The 19175-nt window shown below is 47.9% G+C and overlaps 10 non-coding genes across 10 annotated transcripts; 4 read left to right on the top strand and 6 right to left on the bottom strand.

Annotated features, from left to right (window-relative positions):
• Positions 1-2557: 2557 nt before the first annotated feature.
• Trnav-uac (transfer RNA valine (anticodon UAC)) lies at positions 2558-2630 on the top strand. Its single transcript has one exon. It is a non-coding gene; the product is annotated as a tRNA-Val (tRNA).
• A 635-nt stretch (positions 2631-3265) lies between these two features.
• Trnap-ugg (transfer RNA proline (anticodon UGG)) lies at positions 3266-3337 on the bottom strand. The gene has a single exon. It is a non-coding gene; the product is annotated as a tRNA-Pro (tRNA).
• A 1791-nt stretch (positions 3338-5128) lies between these two features.
• On the bottom strand, positions 5129-5200 carry Trnap-cgg (transfer RNA proline (anticodon CGG)). Its single transcript has one exon. It is a non-coding gene; the product is annotated as a tRNA-Pro (tRNA).
• Positions 5201-5421: 221 nt separating this feature from the next.
• Positions 5422-5494, top strand: Trnav-uac (transfer RNA valine (anticodon UAC)). The gene has a single exon. It is a non-coding gene; the product is annotated as a tRNA-Val (tRNA).
• A 635-nt stretch (positions 5495-6129) lies between these two features.
• Trnap-ugg (transfer RNA proline (anticodon UGG)) lies at positions 6130-6201 on the bottom strand. Its single transcript has one exon. It is a non-coding gene; the product is annotated as a tRNA-Pro (tRNA).
• Positions 6202-13959: 7758 nt separating this feature from the next.
• Positions 13960-14032, top strand: Trnav-uac (transfer RNA valine (anticodon UAC)). The gene has a single exon. It is a non-coding gene; the product is annotated as a tRNA-Val (tRNA).
• A 635-nt stretch (positions 14033-14667) lies between these two features.
• Trnap-ugg (transfer RNA proline (anticodon UGG)) lies at positions 14668-14739 on the bottom strand. Its single transcript has one exon. It is a non-coding gene; the product is annotated as a tRNA-Pro (tRNA).
• Positions 14740-16535: 1796 nt separating this feature from the next.
• On the bottom strand, positions 16536-16607 carry Trnap-cgg (transfer RNA proline (anticodon CGG)). Its single transcript has one exon. It is a non-coding gene; the product is annotated as a tRNA-Pro (tRNA).
• Positions 16608-16828: 221 nt separating this feature from the next.
• Trnav-uac (transfer RNA valine (anticodon UAC)) lies at positions 16829-16901 on the top strand. The gene has a single exon. It is a non-coding gene; the product is annotated as a tRNA-Val (tRNA).
• Positions 16902-17536: 635 nt separating this feature from the next.
• On the bottom strand, positions 17537-17608 carry Trnap-ugg (transfer RNA proline (anticodon UGG)). Its single transcript has one exon. It is a non-coding gene; the product is annotated as a tRNA-Pro (tRNA).
• Positions 17609-19175: the final 1567 nt, after the last annotated feature.

The raw sequence follows: 19175 nt of genomic DNA, 5'->3' as shown, positions 1-19175 counted from the left end.
TGTGCAACATTTAGTTTCCATAGTCCTTTGCCTCGGTAGGTTTCCTGTTTCCCCAAATTCAGCGTGCAAATATAAGCCGCATGGTCGGAGAAACTGGTTGGCCAGACCTCAGTTTGTAAAATTCGCTGTCTGAGAGTGTCCGATACGTAAATGCGGTCCAATCTACTCGCTGAATGATTCGTGACGTGAGTAAAACCAGGTGTTGTACCAAACTTGTGCTCCCACGTATCGACTAAACGTAAATCCTTGACGATCTGTTCTAATTCAATCGATTTATTGAAATGCGGCGTCTGATCTTTGGCGTTAAGTACACAGTTAAAATCTCCCGCCAATATTAGGTGGTCATATTGTGTTGCAAAAAGCGGAAGTATTTCTTCCTTGAAAAAGTCCGCTCGGCGTCGCCTATTAGTTGAGCCGGATGGTGCATACAGATTTAGGAGTCTAACATTATTGATAGTCACGCCAATTCCCCTACAACTTATGAGTCGTTCTACATTCTGGACGATAATTCCTTCTTTCGTGAGAATAGCGGTGCCTAAATCGGAACCGTGTCCCGGATTGGCCGTCACATTATAACCGGGAATGTGGTTCAAAGCAATGTCGGCGACCTCCTGAAGCAAGAGGATATCAATGTCGGCGGCGTATAAGAGGTCTACGATGTTGTCGAGTTTGAGGGAACTGCGGATTTTATTTATATTTAATGTACCAATTTTATACGCCTGCTGATCAGTCATTCACGCTCTTACGAGAGTAAGAAGGAATCGGCGCCGTTTTAAAAGAAGTCAGAGTCCTCTTCTTTGTTTGCCTGCCGTGGATCCAGTAACTTATCATCATGTGCCGGTTCTACTGCCGTAGAAGGCTGTTCGGGAAATCGGGAAGTGACTGGAATATCAGTTGCATCAGCGTCCATGTGTTCGACCTCTGGTTCCGCCGCCCAGTCTATAGTGCTGGGGTTCTTGGACGCAAGAGGATGATGTTGTCGTTGTTCTTTTAAACAATGATCAACATCGTCACTGCACATGGGAGACACCTGGCCGGTAGCATCGCGAGAGGGCTCAGTTAGCGTGATTGCACGATCTTCATCCCGCAGGTGTGCAGAAGTTAGCGCCTGTTGTCGGGAGGATTCTGGTGATTTTGCACTGACTTTGTCCATGATTTGCTGCACCTTTCCCCGCAACGACGCCGCCGCCTCTTCCGCACCCTGGCGGGCGATTCTGCGTTTCTTGTTCTTCCGCGGGGATTTAGCAGGTGGACAACGCTCATCGGAATCCGAGATTTCATGGTGGGGTTGTGGGGAACGACATTCAGCAGTCACAGTCCTGACCTGCGTCTCTGAGGAGGTGGAATTTTGTTCTGTTGACAGAGTCGGGGACTGCGCTACGGAATCAACCACGTCACTCACACTCAGGTGTTGCTCTTGTCGCTCAGAAATGTCAACAAGTTGCTCGGCCGTTGGAGGAAGGGTTGGTTGGGGGCGAATGTCTACTTCGGTATCCATGGGCAGTTGGTCGGTCGGTTGGTCGCGAGCCACCGAAGCGTAAGTGGTGGACAAAATAGTCATCTCCGCGGACTTCACCGGTTCACCTGTCGGCAGCTGCACAACACGTCTTTGAATACATTCAGAACGAATATGACCTGGAGAATTGCAAGCTGCACACGTTCGTGGTTGACCATCATAAATGACGATACCTCGATAACCGCAAACGTTAATGTAAGACGGAATATGTCGTAATAAGTCCACCTTCAACTGCCTGACACCGTTCAAAACCGGATATTTGTGAGCACCGGACCATTTTTCTGCAAAATTACTGAGGACCTTCCCAAAGGGTGCAATAACAAGATTGATCGCATCTGTAGGAACTTCAAAGGGTAGCTCAAAAATTCGAATTGTTCGAATACCAAGTCCCACATGATCGACAGTAACTTCGCCAATATTTCCATCACTGTGTTTAAACTTAAGTTTACCACCGGTATTATTGACAACTCGTTCGCATAACTCAGGGTTTTTCAGCTTCAAGTACATCACACTACTCACAATTGACAAGTGAAAACCAACAGTATCTTCAAACGGAACTTGAACAACTTCCTCTAACCAATCCTCAATTTCGAAAGATTTAGGTCGAGCAAAACGTCGATCAAAGGTAAATTTCAGAGTGTCCTTTCTACTAAGTTGAGCCATTACTGCATTTTCGAACGTTGACAGAATATCTAACTACTGCGAAGCGCCGGCGAAAACGCACAGACTTACACAGCGGATGTAAACAAAGCCAGCCGCAGAGCGAAGCACAGCACGACGAACCGCTCGCCACCGCCGCTGCAGGCAGACTGAACGAGCCTTCTCGATGCACATGACTATCGCCTCCGTTCTTGGTATCACCGTGCAGAGCTGCTGCTCACCCAGCGTTCTCCCTGGCTGTTGCGGTTTGATTGTTTTTATCGTTGTCTTTTACTATAGCAACTTCTAGAATCGGACGGAGCTCGTAGCCGATGCCCTTGCTTACGCAGGAAAAATCTGTTGGAGCTACGGTTTTCCAGGTAGTACAACGGCAAAACCGTCGTTTCCGTGGTGTAGCGGTTATCACGTCTGCGTTACACGCAGAAAGTCCCCGGTTCGATCCCGGGCGGAAGCACGACTTTTTTTAAACCCGTTTTCGGATTCCATTTCCGAGATAACGTCACGTCTGCGTGTGCGGGATAATAAATGTCGTGTGCTACACCGATATCGCCTCATTTTACTGTCAAATGCTCTTGCTCCCATAGTGCACCGGTATTCAGTAACTCAGAACGCTCGTAGCTCCATTCTGGCCTGCAAAATTTAGTATCCATTTCTTCAAGACTACTTCAAGTTCGCTTCATACTGGCTTTCCTGATCTCTTTGCACTCGCCTTGTCACAACTCTGTTGAAGTGTGAACGTAACTAATAGTGAGAAACTCTTAACTACGCTCAGTCTTGTATCCCACTCTTTGGTTGACGTTGTCGCTAATCAGATGAAGGTAGACTGCTCCACGATTGAGCTTCGTCTCCACTCACGGTGCACACGTTCTGCAAAGACAACCTTTGTTTTCCGTTGCATGCAAGATTACTGTCGGCTCTTCTACAGAAATCGACCTATGTAATTTACTGGTATCAGATTCTTGCCATATCAAACGGTCCCTTCATGACCGTAGGGCCACACACAGCGTGCTGCGGCACGCATCTGTTCTTCATTGCAGAGCTACAAACGTGGGTGAGCTCCACCTACTCTTCAGCACGGTCAAAACGGTAGGGCTCGTCCGGGATTTGAACCCGGGACCTCCTGCACCCAAAGCAGGAATCATACTCCTAGACCAACGAGCCACTTGCCGGTGGCAGTGAAGGTAATCCCAAGCAGTCCAGCTCCGAGGAACACAAACTTTCATGTAAATCAGAAAGAAAAGCGCTTTCTGAAGGCAGCGCCCACCACTGATGGAAAGAATATTAAAGGCAATGAATGTAGAGTGAATAATTTCATCGCGCTCTGCAGATGAACAGACGGTGGTGTTTCACTTTCGTCATGTGCTTTCTTAGCATCAAGGGAAGGCAAATGCACTAAACAAAAGAACACCGGGAATCCGAAACACCAACTCATAACGAAAAGATAGCGGAATATACTGCAAGCAAAACTTCCAAACACGACTCCTGAAGGCGTCGGTGCCTTAAGAATTATTCCGTGCAGCAATGATCATCTACGAAGAGCCAACTGTATGTGTCGCTCCACCACGCAACTTTTTTTGATATCGTTTTACCTAAATTTCCATTACCTGTTCGTTACAAGAATACCGTGTGGCTTTCAACTGGTCTGCTTCGTCCAGCAGCGATAGTAGTAACTAAACCGACCACAGTATCATTAAAAGTAGGTCAGACACAAAAGTCGGAGTTGCTCTGTAGCTCATGTTATTCTGCTTTCAAATGCAATTGTATGGCTGGGAGTAGGGGCGTACTCCTGTAATGCAGGCGTCCGGGAGGCCGTTTCTGTGGGAGACATCTGGGAACAACTACAGACACGGCCGTTTCATTAGCTCAGGAACGACCGCGATGCTCTTATCGAGCTCTGCAGATTGACCGGACTGCAGTGCGGAATTTTCTGCTAGTGGTGGCTCGGGGTTAAGAGAAGTCGGGAGGTGTGAGCAAAACTACATCGGGAAACCGAAACAGACGACTCATAACGAAAAGATTGCGGAATGTACTGCAAAAGCAAACGTTGGAGAAGACGAACTCTGAAGCAGTCGGTGCTTTAACAATCATTCCGTGCAGCAACGATAATCTGGGAAGAGCGAAGGGTGGGTTCCGCTCGACCACACAACAAATTTTATATAATGTTCTACTTGTTCTAAATTTGCGTTTCCAGATCATCAGTAAAATACTGTGTGATTTACACCTGGCTTGCTTCTTCCAAAAGCGATATTAAGAAATACATCGACTGCAACGTCATTAGGGGTAGCGGGTCGGGGCGCCGGCGCGCCAGCGGCGGCCTGTCGGGGCTGCTGGTGCCTCCATGTAGAGCTACCGCTGGGCCCGGGTTCCTTGCCGCTAACGAAGTGATTGCTTTTGGTGACATCATATGCAATAGCGACTGCGCGAATTGACGGTAGCTCGTACGGAAAGCAAGAGTAGCTGATGCTACCGAGGACTCGGCCGCGAGCTTGTCCGACGACTTCTTGGGCTCTTATTCGTGGTGGCATTCAGACAGGCAAGGGTGCTGTCGATTGTTGCGTACGAATGCGAAATACCTGCATTGTGCGTTTCCGCAAAGTGATTTTTACGCCAAAGTTGTGATCGTCCTGCAAGTTGTGTCACATGTGGATCTCAGAGCTTAGCAGTTTCCGTGGTGTAGCGGTTATCACGTCTGCCTAACAGGCAGAAGGTCTCCGTTTCGATTCCGGGCGTAATCACTTTTTCGTCGCACTCAACAAGACACTTGCTACAATCTCTACTGTGAACATTTAAATCAATTTCAAACGTCCAACCACCAGGCTGCAGATGGCTCAAATGATACGTGAAACTCTTTCAGAACCGGCTACTTGGTTTTTGTGCTTACCTGGAGGGCAGGAAATGCGCGGAACAGCCGCCGGCATGCCGGTAGTCGCCACACGTTTGCACAAAACGCAAGGGCTCGTCCGGGATTTGAACCCGGGACCTCCTGCACCCGAAGCAGGAATCATACCCCTAGACCAACGAGCCTTCTCGATGCACATGACTATCGCCTCCGTTCTTGGTATCACCGTGCAGAGCTGCTGCTCACCCAGCGTTCTCCCTGGCTGTTGCGGTTTGATTGTTTTTATCGTTGTCTTTTACTATAGCAACTTCTAGAATCGGACGGAGCTCGTAGCCGATGCCCTTGCTTACGCAGGAAAAATCTGTTGGAGCTACGGTTTTCCAGGTAGTACAACGGCAAAACCGTCGTTTCCGTGGTGTAGCGGTTATCACGTCTGCTTTACACGCAGAAAGTCCCCGGTTCGATCCCGGGCGGAAGCACGACTTTTTTTAAACCCGTTTTCGGATTCCATTTCCGAGATAACGTCACGTCTGCGTGTGCGGGATAATAAATGTCGTGTGCTACACCGATATCGCCTCATTTTACTGTCAAATGCTCTTGCTCCCATAGTGCACCGGTATTCAGTAACTCAGAACGCTCGTAGCTCCATTCTGGCCTGCAAAATTTAGTATCCATTTCTTCAAGACTACTTCAAGTTCGCTTCATACTGGCTTTCCTGATCTCTTTGCACTCGCCTTGTCACAACTCTGTTGAAGTGTGAACGTAACTAATAGTGAGAAACTCTTAACTACGCTCAGTCTTGTATCCCACTCTTTGGTTGACGTTGTCGCTAATCAGATGAAGGTAGACTGCTCCACGATTGAGCTTCGTCTCCACTCACGGTGCACACGTTCTGCAAAGACAACCTTTGTTTTCCGTTGCATGCAAGATTACTGTCGGCTCTTCTACAGAAATCGACCTATGTAATTTACTGGTATCAGATTCTTGCCATATCAAACGGTCCCTTCATGACCGTAGGGCCACACACAGCGTGCTGCGGCACGCATCTGTTCTTCATTGCAGAGCTACAAACGTGGGTGAGCTCCACCTACTCTTCAGCACGGTCAAAACGGTAGGGCTCGTCCGGGATTTGAACCCGGGACCTCCTGCACCCAAAGCAGGAATCATACCCCTAGACCAACGAGCCACTTGCCGGTGGCAGTGAAGGTAATCCCAAGCAGTCCAGCTCCGAGGAACACAAACTTTCATGTAAATCAGAAAGAAAAGCGCTTTCTGAAGGCAGCGCCCACCACTGATGGAAAGAATATTAAAGGCAATGAATGTAGAGTGAATAATTTCATCGCGCTCTGCAGATGAACAGACGGTGGTGTTTCACTTTCGTCATGTGCTTTCTTAGCATCAAGGGAAGGCAAATGCACTAAACAAAAGAACACCGGGAATCCGAAACACCAACTCATAACGTAAAGATAGCGGAATATACTGCAAGCAAAACTTCCAAACACGACTCCTGAAGGCGTCGGTGCCTTAAGAATTATTCCGTGCAGCAATGATCATCTACGAAGAGCCAACTGTATGTGTCGCTCCACCACGCAACTTTTTTTGATATCGTTTTACCTAAATTTCCATTACCTGTTCGTTACAAGAATACCGTGTGGCTTTCAACTGGTCTGCTTCGTCCAGCAGCGATAGTAGTAACTAAACCGACCACAGTATCATTAAAAGTAGGTCAGACACAAAAGTCGGAGTTGCTCTGTAGCTCATGTTATTCTGCTTTCAAATGCAATTGTATGGCTGGGAGTAGGGGCGTACTCCTGTAATGCAGGCGTCCGGGAGGCCGTTTCTGTGGGAGACATCTGGGAACAACTACAGACACGGCCGTTTCATTAGCTCAGGAACGACCGCGATGCTCTTATCGAGCTCTGCAGATTGACCGGACTGCAGTGCGGAATTTTCTGCTAGTGGTGGCTCGGGGTTAAGAGAAGTCGGGAGGTGTGAGCAAAACTACATCGGGAAACCGAAACAGACGACTCATAACGAAAAGATTGCGGAATGTACTGCAAAAGCAAACGTTGGAGAAGACGAACTCTGAAGCCGTCGGTGCTTTAACAATCATTCCGTGCAGCAACGATAATCTGGGAAGAGCGAAGGGTGGGTTCCGCTCGACCACACAACAAATTTTATATAATGTTCTACTTGTTCTAAATTTGCGTTTCCAGATCATCAGTAAAATACTGTGTGATTTACACCTGGCTTGCTTCTTCCAAAAGCGATATTAAGAAATACATCGACTGCAACGTCATTAGGGGTCGCGGGTCCGGGCGCCGGCGCGCCAGCGGCGGCCTGTCGGGGCTGCTGGTGCCTCCATGTAGAGCTACCGCTACCGCTGGGCCCGGGCTCCTTGCCGCTAACGAAGTGATTGCTTTTGGTGACATCATATGCAATAGCGACTGCGCGAATTGACGGTAGCTCGTACGGAAAGCAAGAGTAGCTGATGCTACCGAGGACTCGGCCGCGAGCTTGTCCGACGACTTCTTGGGCTCTTATTCGTGGTGGCATTCAGACAGGCAAGGGTGCTGTCGATTGTTGCGTACGAATGCGAAATACCTGCATTGTGCGTTTCCGCAAAGTGATTTTTACGCCAAAGTTGTGATCGTCCTGCAAGTTGTGTCACATGTGGATCTCAGAGCTTAGCAGTTTCCGTGGTGTAGCGGTTATCACGTCTGCCAACACGCAGAAGGTCTCCGTTTCGATTCCGGGCGTAATCACTTTTTCGTCGCACTCAACAAGACACTTGCTACAATCTCTACTGTGAACATTTAAATCAATTTCAAACGTCCAACCACCAGGCTGCAGATGGCTCAAATGATACGTGAAACTCTTTCAGAACCGGCTACTTGGTTTTTGTGCTTACCTGGAGGGCAGGAAATGCGCGGAACAGCCGCCGGCATGCCGGTAGTCGCCACACGTTTGCACAAAACGCAAGGGCTCGTCCGGGATTTGAACCCGGGACCTCCTGCACCCGAAGCAGGAATCATACCCCTAGACCAACTTTTTTTTTTTTTTTTTAAAACCTGGGATTAAGAGTCTGACGCTCTACCGACTTTTTTTTTACCACTTTTTTTTCTTTTTTTTAAGCTATTTTTTTCCTTTTTTTCCTGACTCTTGTGTAAAAGAATTGGTGAGTGGTCAGTTCCGTGCAGGTGGAGACAAAGCGGGCAGGGGTCGAATCCCGAGGCCTGTCCACGATGGCTCCCCCTGCCCATCCCTGAGTCACTTCTCCAGGCAGACAGTTTCTATACATATATTTTTTTTGTTATAGTATTAATATTTTTATAGTTGTTTCTCCTCTGCTCCGAGGTATATAGTGCTGACACATTTGGAAAGGAACATTTCGTCTTTGTCATGTGTCAGTTGTGTGTTTTGATCCATATCGAAATACTTTGCTCTTCCGTTAGAGGTGTGAAATTGACACGAATAAGCAAACAAGTATAAGGAGACTAATGAAAAGAAGTAAACTGACCAGGTATAACAGAAAGTGTAACTTAAGAAAAATAGAATAAAACTGAATAGATTTCCTCTTGATTGGCTTCGATCATCCAATGTGGTCATCCTATGCCATGTTTTTCAAAGGTGATGTCCATCATGTTTCCGAATAATTTTTTACTGTTAGTGACACATTGAATCTTCCAGTATGCCAGCTCCATGTAGGTCAGAAAACTAATATAATCGTTTTTTCCACGAACATTAACGATGTAGTTGACGTAGTGCCCTAGGATCCACATTACTGTATTGTTTTTCGTGGCTGGATAAAACTTTTTGTCGGGACGCAGTAGGATATCCAGTTGCAGATTGTCTTCCGCGCTCCTTGACAGTACCGCAATCCTTTTCTTGACCCATCGCCAATTCAGTGCATGGCCCCCGCAGGTAAACCGATGGATCAGAGAATCGACGAGTCCACAACAGAGGCAGAGATTTGTGTCACTTAACCCAATTGCATGTAGTTTTTCATTAGTGGCAATTGTGTTATTTACCACCCTGTACCAAGTTGAAGCAACATCCGAAGAGTGTACTTTCAAGCTGATGTTGGCCCACACCGTTTTCCAGTCAGTAGTCGGATACTTCCGTTCTATTGTATTTGGGGTCGCCGACTTTTCCCACTCACGTTGCAAGTCGCGAGTTGACAGTGGTCGGCGCCGTAGAACACCAACATCTGTATAACTAACATGAAGGAAAAATTCCCTGATGTGTTTCAATTTGTAATGGATTCTTCCAACGTCAACAGGAGGTCGCACACTCGCTGGACGCACTGTGAGGTACAACTTTTGAGTAACAGTGCAGTGGCTGTCATGCAGTAAAGTCGTGGTCCGCTTGACGTACAAGGCCATTGCCTTCCCGGCGATGTTAACCAACTCAAGCCCACCAGTAGTTCTCGACTTGGCTAGTGTATCGGAGGACAATTTAAATATGTTTCCCTTCCAGATGTATTGATTGGCAACCTGCATGATCTTTCTGGCGTGAAGCTTGGGAATGGGAAAAAACTGTGCAACATAATACGCCTTGGAGAAGACGTAGGTATTGAGAATCCTAATTTTTTCTATAATGTTCACAGCACGCCAGCGACATTCGATAATGGTACCCTGTATCAGATGCGTCACTGACTTCCAATTGGAGGCCGCCATTTTCAGAGGGCACCTATTCAAGGTGATTCCTAGTAGTTTGTGAGATTCCACAAGATGCGCCCACGGTATAGTTAAGCTCTCAAAACCCTTGAGATCGAGCACTTTACATTTCTGGTCACTTAGTTGTGCTCCAGACACTGCACTATACTGGTCGATCGCCCGTTTAATACGGACCACCTCGTCGTCACTGCGTAACAGGACGGCAACATCGTCAGCGTATGCACGGACGATGAATGTGTGACCTGACATTGACACACCTGACAAATGGTGATAAAGAGACCGAAGGAAGGGTTCCAGTGACAGCACAAAAAGTGACATAGAGAGTGGACTGCCCTGGGGGACACCCCGCTGAATGGATATTGGTTGCGTCAGCTGTCCATTGACTTGTATCCTCGCCGATATGCCAGATGTCAAATTGCGAAGGACTTTTAATGCCCCTTCCTCGAGTCCTATTTTGTCCAGTATGTGAAAAAGATAGCGGTGGTTCACATGATCAAAGGCTTTATGAAAGTCTAGAAATAGCAGGGCACAATTCAGGTTGGTGACTGAGGCAATGGAGATTAGGTCCCTAATTTCAGACATCGCAGACATGGCATTCCGTCCTGGCACGCAGGTCTGGTGCCGCCAGACAACTTTGTGAAGGAGCGGCGACATTCGGGCGTTAACAGCTCTGGCTATAGTTTTGTAGTCAAAATTAAGCAGGGTGAGCGGGTGCAGATTATCAAATCGCTTACACCCTTTGCGTTTGGGAACAAGGACAATTTTACCCTCCTTCATCGCATTAGGAACAGGCGCCCCGGCAATGATTTCATTTAAAATTTCTGTAAATGTAACACCAATTACATCCCAATACCGAAGGTAAAACTCCTTGGGTAGGCCGTCCAGTCCTGGGGCTTTGTTAGCGGGCGACTTAACAATAAGTTCTAAAGTCTCCTCGACACTAAACGGAGCCAGAAAGTCACGATTATCATCCGCAGTAACGGACGTGTCCATGAATTGGAGTACAGTAGCAGTCAAGTCATCATTGGTTGGGTAGTCCGAATACAGGCCGTGATAATATCTCTGAATTGCCGTGACTATGTCAGGTTGCCGAGTGAGAATTTCCCCGTTATTAGTTGCCAGTTCGTCTATAAATAAGCGTCTACGATTGGTCTGATGCTTAATAAGATGGTACATGGAAGTTGTCTCAGATTGAACCAAAGAGTTGACTTTGGACTTGATTTTTAACCCTTCTAGTTGTTTACGTTTGATACTGAGCATCTTAGCCTTGATTTGCTTTATTTGAGCAGTGTAAATATTATTGACGCCAGATTTGTCGTAGAGCTCCCTTAAAATTGAATAATAAAATTCCGTGGTCTTCTTTGCATCCCTCGATTGCGTATTACAGTACGAAATTAAATACCGTCGCAACTTTGGTTTAGCAAAGGACGTCCACCACTCTACTTTCGTACGGTACCTATTGACAGAGCGAAGACAAAAAGTCCAAGTTCGTGTGACAAGTTCCTCGAGATCGGCGTCCTGAAGGTGGGAAAAGTTCAACATCCAGTGACCTCTGAATCGTTTGGTGGGTTGTCTGTCCAGTTGTATGACGGTTGCGTAGGCGCAGTGATCGCTACATGGGACGGGAATGACCTCTGAATCAACAACATGTTCTCCGAGCTGAGAAGACACATATATTCTGTCGAGGCGGCTACTCGAGGTGGAAGTGAAGTATGTAAATTTCACAAGGGTAGGGTGAAGGACTTCCCACGTATCCTGGAGATTCATTCGTAAAACCAGATCATGAAGCTCCTTACAATAGTTAAAATTTGGCCTCTGATCTTTTTGATGCACAACACAGTTAAAATCTCCGCCTAATACAAGGGCAGTCGGATTTTTACGAAGCAAGTAAATTAGTTCGTCTTTAAAGAACTCGGTCCTTGCGAACCTGTGGTCACTCCCGGAGGGCGCGTATAGGTTCACGAGCGTGACGCCGAATATTTTGCAGCATATGCCACGCCCTGACTCCAGTGTTTCAACGTCCGAGACGGGGATGCCCTCACGCACGAGAATGGCTGTACCAGTGCTAAGCTCGAAAGCAACATTGGTAATACAGTGGAAACCGGGAATGACCAGATCTGAAAGAAGGAATTCCTGCAATAGAAGTACATCAGCGGCAGACTCATATACGAACTGCCTAAAGACTGCAAGTTTCAAATCAGACGTGATCCTGTTTACATTAACACTCAGGAACTTGTACGCTTGTGCCATGTAGTTTACGGAGCTACTTTAAATTAACGTGATCATCGTCTCCAGCAAACCAGTCCATTCGTGAAACAGCTGGTGGAGAGTGGCCATCACCATCGTTTGCATCCGAGAGGGCTTGCTGTTTGTGTTTGCTGCGTGGTACATTCAAGTTCGGTTGGAATTTCTTTTTGTTCCTCCCGCCACTGGCGACTTTTTCCGCAGAAAGCGGCATCGGAGAATCTACACAGGTCTCCTGTGCAGGTTGCCCTGCGACAGCAACGTGCAGTTGCGTCTCGCCGGTTAACCCTTCCAGAGACACGCTAAGTTCTTGTTTGGCCACACGTTGGGATTGTGTGGAAACACTCTCTCGGTCAGGTTGTTGACAAGCAAGGCTGAGATCTCGCTCTGTGTTGACACACTCGTAAGCGTGTTTGTTGTCAGTGTCGCATTGCTGTGATACGAGTTGTGAACTTGGGCACACCTCGCCGACGTAACTGTGGGCAACGTGCTGAGGTTCAATATCGGTCGGTTGGAGAGCCGACGCGATAGACGCGGATGGTAAGCAACAACCAACCTGGGGCGTAGCACTACCGTCAGCGGGCGAAGAAGTATCAACTTCAACGCTTGATTCTGGTAGAGCGTCATGCGAAAGCTCAGTGTCTCCTGCCGGTTGTTTGATATCAAGTGTGGCAGGTGTTACCGGTACGGAGACGCCTTCATCGGAACTACTACTGTCGCACGTTCGACGTCTCTTGGACGCTACCGCAGTGACGGGACGGGTGAGAGGGTTCTGATCCCCGCCCGTCGCAAGAGGAATAGCAGGGAACTCTTCTTCAAAAGGTTTTTCATGTACAGTCACAGTATCACTGGAGGGGGACGGCCCAGTACTTGTTAATTGAGTACCTGTCACTAAATCAGCTAAAGTGAGTCTCTTACGTTGCTGGAAAGTAGGCTTTAAGACGGTCACCCTTTTAGGGCAATTTTGCCGTAAATGACCACTTTCATTGCAGATAAAACACGTAGAAGCTTGTCCGGAATAGGTAGACTGCACCTTATAACCACAAACAAATACATGCGATGGGATGTTGACTTTGACTTGCATCTCAACCGATCTGATACCAGAAAAACATTGCAACTTATGTTGCCTGGACCACTTTTCAAGTCGAATGTTACGCACCTCGCCATATTTAGTGAGCACATCTTTTAAGAAACAGTTGTCTACTTCAGGGGGCAGGTTGTAAATACGAACGTTGGAGATCTCGACATCAGCGTTAGTAATTTTGACAGTACTCACAGTGCCGTCGCGATGCCGGAAATCGACGCCGCCGCCATGTTTCTGCAAAAGACGTTCCAGTAAGAGGGGATTCAGAAGCTTCACGAAGAAGCAGTATAAATCCAGGTCGTAGTAGGCAGTGAGAACTTGATCAGTGGTTATGCCTATTGTATCGACGATCCATTCATGAACTTCCAGTGAACTTGGCTGAACTGATCGTGTAGCCTTGTCAAACTCGAACTGCAGGGAATTTTTCCTTGGAATCGTGGGAACCATTTTGCAAATTAACCCAAATGGGCTAACTGCATACAGCAAATACTTCAAACAACGACACGAACACACAACCACGCACAATCACGTGAAACAGAAAGCACAAATACAACGTAAACAAGCAAGTGACACTGAGCGCTCCGAACGTCCGCACGCTGCCGCGTCGCAAGCGGTGAAAAATTCTGGGGAACTGGGTGTTGACCCAAGTACCTCTCGCATACTAAGCGAGCGCTCTACCATCTGAGCTACGCCCGCCCCCCCCAGACCAACGAGCCTTCTCGATGCACATGACTATCGCCTCCGTTCTTGGTATCACCGTGCAGAGCTGCTGCTCACCCAGCGTTCTCCCTGGCTGTTGCGGTTTGATTGTTTTTATCGTTGTCTTTTACTATAGCAACTTCTAGAATCGGACGGAGCTCGTAGCCGATGCCCTTGCTTACGCAGGAAAAATCTGTTGGAGCTACGGTTTTCCAGGTAGTACAACGGCAAAACCGTCGTTTCCGTGGTGTAGCGGTTATCACGTCTGCTTTACACGCAGAAGGTCCCCGGTTCGATCCCGGGCGGAAGCACGACTTTTTTTAAACCCGTTTTCGGATTCCATTTCCGAGATAACGTCACGTCTGCGTGTGCGGGATAATAAATGTCGTGTGCTACACCGATATCGCCTCATTTTACTGTCAAATGCTCTTGCTCCCATAGTGCACCGGTATTCAGTAACTCAGAACGCTCGTAGCTCCATTCTGGCCTGCAAAATTTAGTATCCATTTCTTCAAGACTACTTCAAGTTCGCTTCATACTGGCTTTCCTGATCTCTTTGCACTCGCCTTGTCACAACTCTGTTGAAGTGTGAACGTAACTAATAGTGAGAAACTCTTAACTACGCTCAGTCTTGTATCCCACTCTTTGGTTGACGTTGTCGCTAATCAGATGAAGGTAGACTGCTCCACGATTGAGCTTCGTCTCCACTCACGGTGCACACGTTCTGCAAAGACAACCTTTGTTTTCCGTTGCATGCAAGATTACTGTCGGCTCTTCTACAGAAATCGACCTATGTAATTTACTGGTATCAGATTCTTGCCATATCAAACGGTCCCTTCATGACCGTAGGGCCACACACAGCGTGCTGCGGCACGCATCTGTTCTTCATTGCAGAGCTACAAACGTGGGTGAGCTCCACCTACTCTTCAGCACGGTCAAAACCGTAGGGCTCGTCCGGGATTTGAACCCGAGACCTCCTGCACCCAAAGCAGGAATCATACCCCTAGACCAACGAGCCACTTGCCGGTGGCAGTGAAGGTAATCCCAAGCAGTCCAGCTCCGAGGAACACAAACTTTCATGTAAATCAGAAAGAAAAGCGCTTTCTGAAGGCAGCGCCCACCACTGATGGAAAGAATATTAAAGGCAATGAATGTAGAGTGAATAATTTCATCGCGCTCTGCAGATGAACAGACGGTGGTGTTTCACTTTCGTCATGTGCTTTCTTAGCATCAAGGGAAGGCAAATGCACTAAACAAAAGAACACCGGGAATCCGAAACACCAACTCATAACGAAAAGATAGCGGAATATACTGCAAGCAAAACTTCCAAACACGACTCCTGAAGGCGTCGGTGCCTTAAGAATTATTCCGTGCAGCAATGATCATCTACGAAGAGCCAACTGTATGTGTCGCTCCACCACGCAACTTTTTTTGATATCGTTTTACCTAAATTTCCATTACCTGTTCGTTACAAGAATACCGTGTGGCTTTCAACTGGTCTGCTTCGTCCAGCAGCGATAGTAGTAACTAAACCGACCACAGTATCATTAAAAGTAGGTCAGACACAAAAGTCGGAGTTGCTCTGTAGCTCATGTTATTCTGCTTTCAAATGCAATTGTATGGCTGGGAGTAGGGGCGTACTCCTGTAATGCAGGCGTCCGGGAGGCCGTTTCTGTGGGAGACATCTGGGAACAACTACAGACACGGCCGTTTCATTAGCTCAGGAACGACCGCGATGCTCTTATCGAGCTCTGCAGATTGACCGGACTGCAGTGCGGAATTTTCTGCTAGTGGTGGCTCGGGGTTAAGAGAAGTCGGGAGGTGTGAGCAAAACTACATCGGGAAACCGAAACAGACGACTCATAACGAAAAGATTGCGGAATGTACTGCAAAAGCAAACGTTGGAGAAGACGAACTCTGAAGCCGTCGGTGCTTTAACAATCATTCCGTGCAGCAACGATAATCTGGGAAGAGCGAAGGGTGGGTTCCGCTCGACCACACAACAAATTTTATATAATGTTCTACTTGTTCTAAATTTGCGTTTCCAGATCATCAGTAAAATACTGTGTGATTTACACCTGGCTTGCTTCTTCCAAAAGCGATATTAAGAAATACATCGACTGCAACGTCATTAGGGGTCGCGGGTCCGGGCGCCGGCGCGCCAGCGGCGGCCTGTCGGGGCTGCTGGTGCCTCCATGTAGAGCTACCGCTACCGCTGGGCCCGGGCTCCTTGCCGCTAACGAAGTGATTGCTTTTGGTGACATCATATGCAATAGCGACTGCGCGAATTGACGGTAGCTCGTACGGAAAGCAAGAGTAGCTGATGCTACCGAGGACTCGGCCGCGAGCTTGTCCGACGACTTCTTGGGCTCTTATTCGTGGTGGCATTCAGACAGGCAAGGGTGCTGTCGATTGTTGCGTACGAATGCGAAATACCTGCATTGTGCGTTTCCGCAAAGTGATTTTTACGCCAAAGTTGTGATCGTCCTGCAAGTTGTGTCACATGTGGATCTCAGAGCTTAGCAGTTTCCGTGGTGTAGCGGTTATCACGTCTGCCAACACGCAGAAGGTCTCCGTTTCGATTCCGGGCGTAATCACTTTTTCGTCGCACTCAACAAGACACTTGCTACAATCTCTACTGTGAACATTTAAATCAATTTCAAACGTCCAACCACCAGGCTGCAGATGGCTCAAATGATACGTGAAACTCTTTCAGAACCGGCTACTTGGTTTTTGTGCTTACCTGGAGGGCAGGAAATGCGCGGAACAGCCGCCGGCATGCCGGTAGTCGCCACACGTTTGCACAAAACGCAAGGGCTCGTCCGGGATTTGAACCCGGGACCTCCTGCACCCGAAGCAGGAATCATACCCCTAGACCAACGAGCCTTCTCGATGCACATGACTATCGCCTCCGTTCTTGGTATCACCGTGCAGAGCTGCTGCTCACCCAGCGTTCTCCCTGGCTGTTGCGGTTTGATTGTTTTTATCGTTGTCTTTTACTATAGCAACTTCTACAATCGGACGGAGCTCGTAGCCGATGCCCTTGCTTACGCAGGAAAAATCTGTTGGAGCTACGGTTTTCCAGGTAGTACAACGGCAAAACCGTCGTTTCCGTGGTGTAGCGGTTATCACGTCTGCTTTACACGCAGAAGGTCCCCGGTTCGCTCCCGGGCGGAAGCACGACTTTTTTTAAACCCGTTTTCGGATTCCATTTCCGAGATAACGTCACGTCTGCGTGTGCGGGATAATAAATGTCGTGTGCTACACCGATATCGCCTCATTTTACTGTCAAATGCTCTTGCTCCCATAGTGCACCGGTATTCAGTAACTCAGAACGCTCGTAGCTCCATTCTGGCCTGCAAAATTTAGTATCCATTTCTTCAAGACTACTTCAAGTTCGCTTCATACTGGCTTTCCTGATCTCTTTGCACTCGCCTTGTCACAACTCTGTTGAAGTGTGAACGTAACTAATAGTGAGAAACTCTTAACTACGCTCAGTCTTGTATCCCACTCTTTGGTTGACGTTGTCGCTAATCAGATGAAGGTAGACTGCTCCACGATTGAGCTTCGTCTCCACTCACGGTGCACACGTTCTGCAAAGACAACCTTTGTTTTCCGTTGCATGCAAGATTACTGTCGGCTCTTCTACAGAAATCAACCTATGTAATTTACTGGTATCAGATTCTTGCCATATCAAACGGTCCCTTCATGACCGTAGGGCCACACACAGCGTGCTGCGGCACGCATCTCTTCTTCATTGCAGAGCTACAAACGTGGGTGAGCTCCACCTACTCTTCAGCACGGTCGAAACGGTAGGGCTCGTCCGGGATTTGAACCCGGGACCTCCTGCACCCAAAGCAGGAATCATACCCCTAGACCAACGAGCCACTTGCCGGTGGCAGTGAAGGTAATCCCAAGCAGTCCAGCTCCGAGGAACACAAACTTTCATGTAAATCAGAAAGAAAAGCGCTTTCTGAAGGCAGCGCCCACCACTGATGGAAAGAATATTAAAGGCAATGAATGTAGAGTGAATAATTTCATCGCGCTCTGCAGATGAACAGACGGTGGTGTTTCACTTTCGTCATGTGCTTTCTTAGCATCAAGGGAAGGCAAATGCACGAAACAAAAGAACACCGGGAATCCGAAACACCAACTCATAACGAAAAGATAGCGGAATATACTGCAAGCAAAACTTCCAAACACGACTCCTGAAGGCGTCGGTGCCTTAAGAATTATTCCGTGCAGCAATGATCATCTACGAAGAGCCAACTGTATGTGTCGCTCCACCACGCAACTTTTTTTGATATCGTTTTACCTAAATTTCCATTACCTGTTCGTTACAAGAATACCGTGTGGCTTTCAACTGGTCTGCTTCGTCCAGCAGCGATAGTAGTAACTAAACCGACCACAGTATCATTAAAAGTAGGTCAGACACAAAAGTCGGAGTTGCTCTGTAGCTCATGTTATTCTGCTTTCAAATGCAATTGTATGGCTGGGAGTAGGGGCGTACTCCTGTAATGCAGGCGTCCGGGAGGCCGTTTCTGTGGGAGACATCTGGGAACAACTACAGACACGGCCGTTTCATTAGCTCAGGAACGACCGCGATGCTCTTATCGAGCTCTGCAGATTGACCGGACTGCAGTGCGGAATTTTCTGCTAGTGGTGGCTCGGGGTTAAGAGAAGTCGGGAGGTGTGAGCAAAACTACATCGGGAAACCGAAACAGACGACTCGTAACGAAAAGATTACGGAATGTACTGCAAAAGCAAACGTTGGAGAAGACGAACTCTGAAGCCGTCGGTGCTTTAACAATCATTCCGTGCAGCAACGATAATCTGGGAAGAGCGAAGGGTGGGTTCCGCTCGACCACACAACAAATTTTATATAATGTTCTACTTGTTCTAAATTTGCGTTTCCAGATCATCAGTAAAATACTGTGTGATTTACACCTGGCTTGCTTCTTCCAAAAGCGATATTAAGAAATACATCGACTGCAACGTCATTAGGGGTCGCGGGTCCGGGCGCCGGCGCGCCAGCGGCGGCCTGTCGGGGCTGCTGGTGCCTCCATGTAGAGCTACCGCTACCGCTGGGCCCGGGCTCCTTGCCGCTAACGAAGTGATTGCTTTTGGTGACATCATATGCAATAGCGACTGCGCGAATTGACGGTAGCTCGTACGGAAAGCAAGAGTAGCTGATGCTACCGAGGACTCGGCCGCGAGCTTGTCCGACGACTTCTTGGGCTCTTATTCGTGGTGGCATTCAGACAGGCAAGGGTGCTGTCGATTGTTGCGTACGAATGCGAAATACCTGCATTGTGCGTTTCCGCAAAGTGATTTTTACGCCAAAGTTGTGATCGTCCTGCAAGTTGTGTCACATGTGGATCTCAGAGCTTAGCAGTTTACGTGGTGTAGCGGTTATCACGTCTGCCTAACAGGCAGAAGGTCTCCGTTTCGATT

The sequence above is a fragment of the Schistocerca gregaria genome, chromosome 2, assembly GCF_023897955.1.
Source record: "Schistocerca gregaria isolate iqSchGreg1 chromosome 2, iqSchGreg1.2, whole genome shotgun sequence".
NCBI classification, from domain to species: Eukaryota; Metazoa; Arthropoda; class Insecta; order Orthoptera; family Acrididae; genus Schistocerca; species Schistocerca gregaria.
The sequence above is the reverse complement of the archived record's forward strand: the minus strand, read 5'-3'. Positions and strand labels throughout refer to the sequence as shown.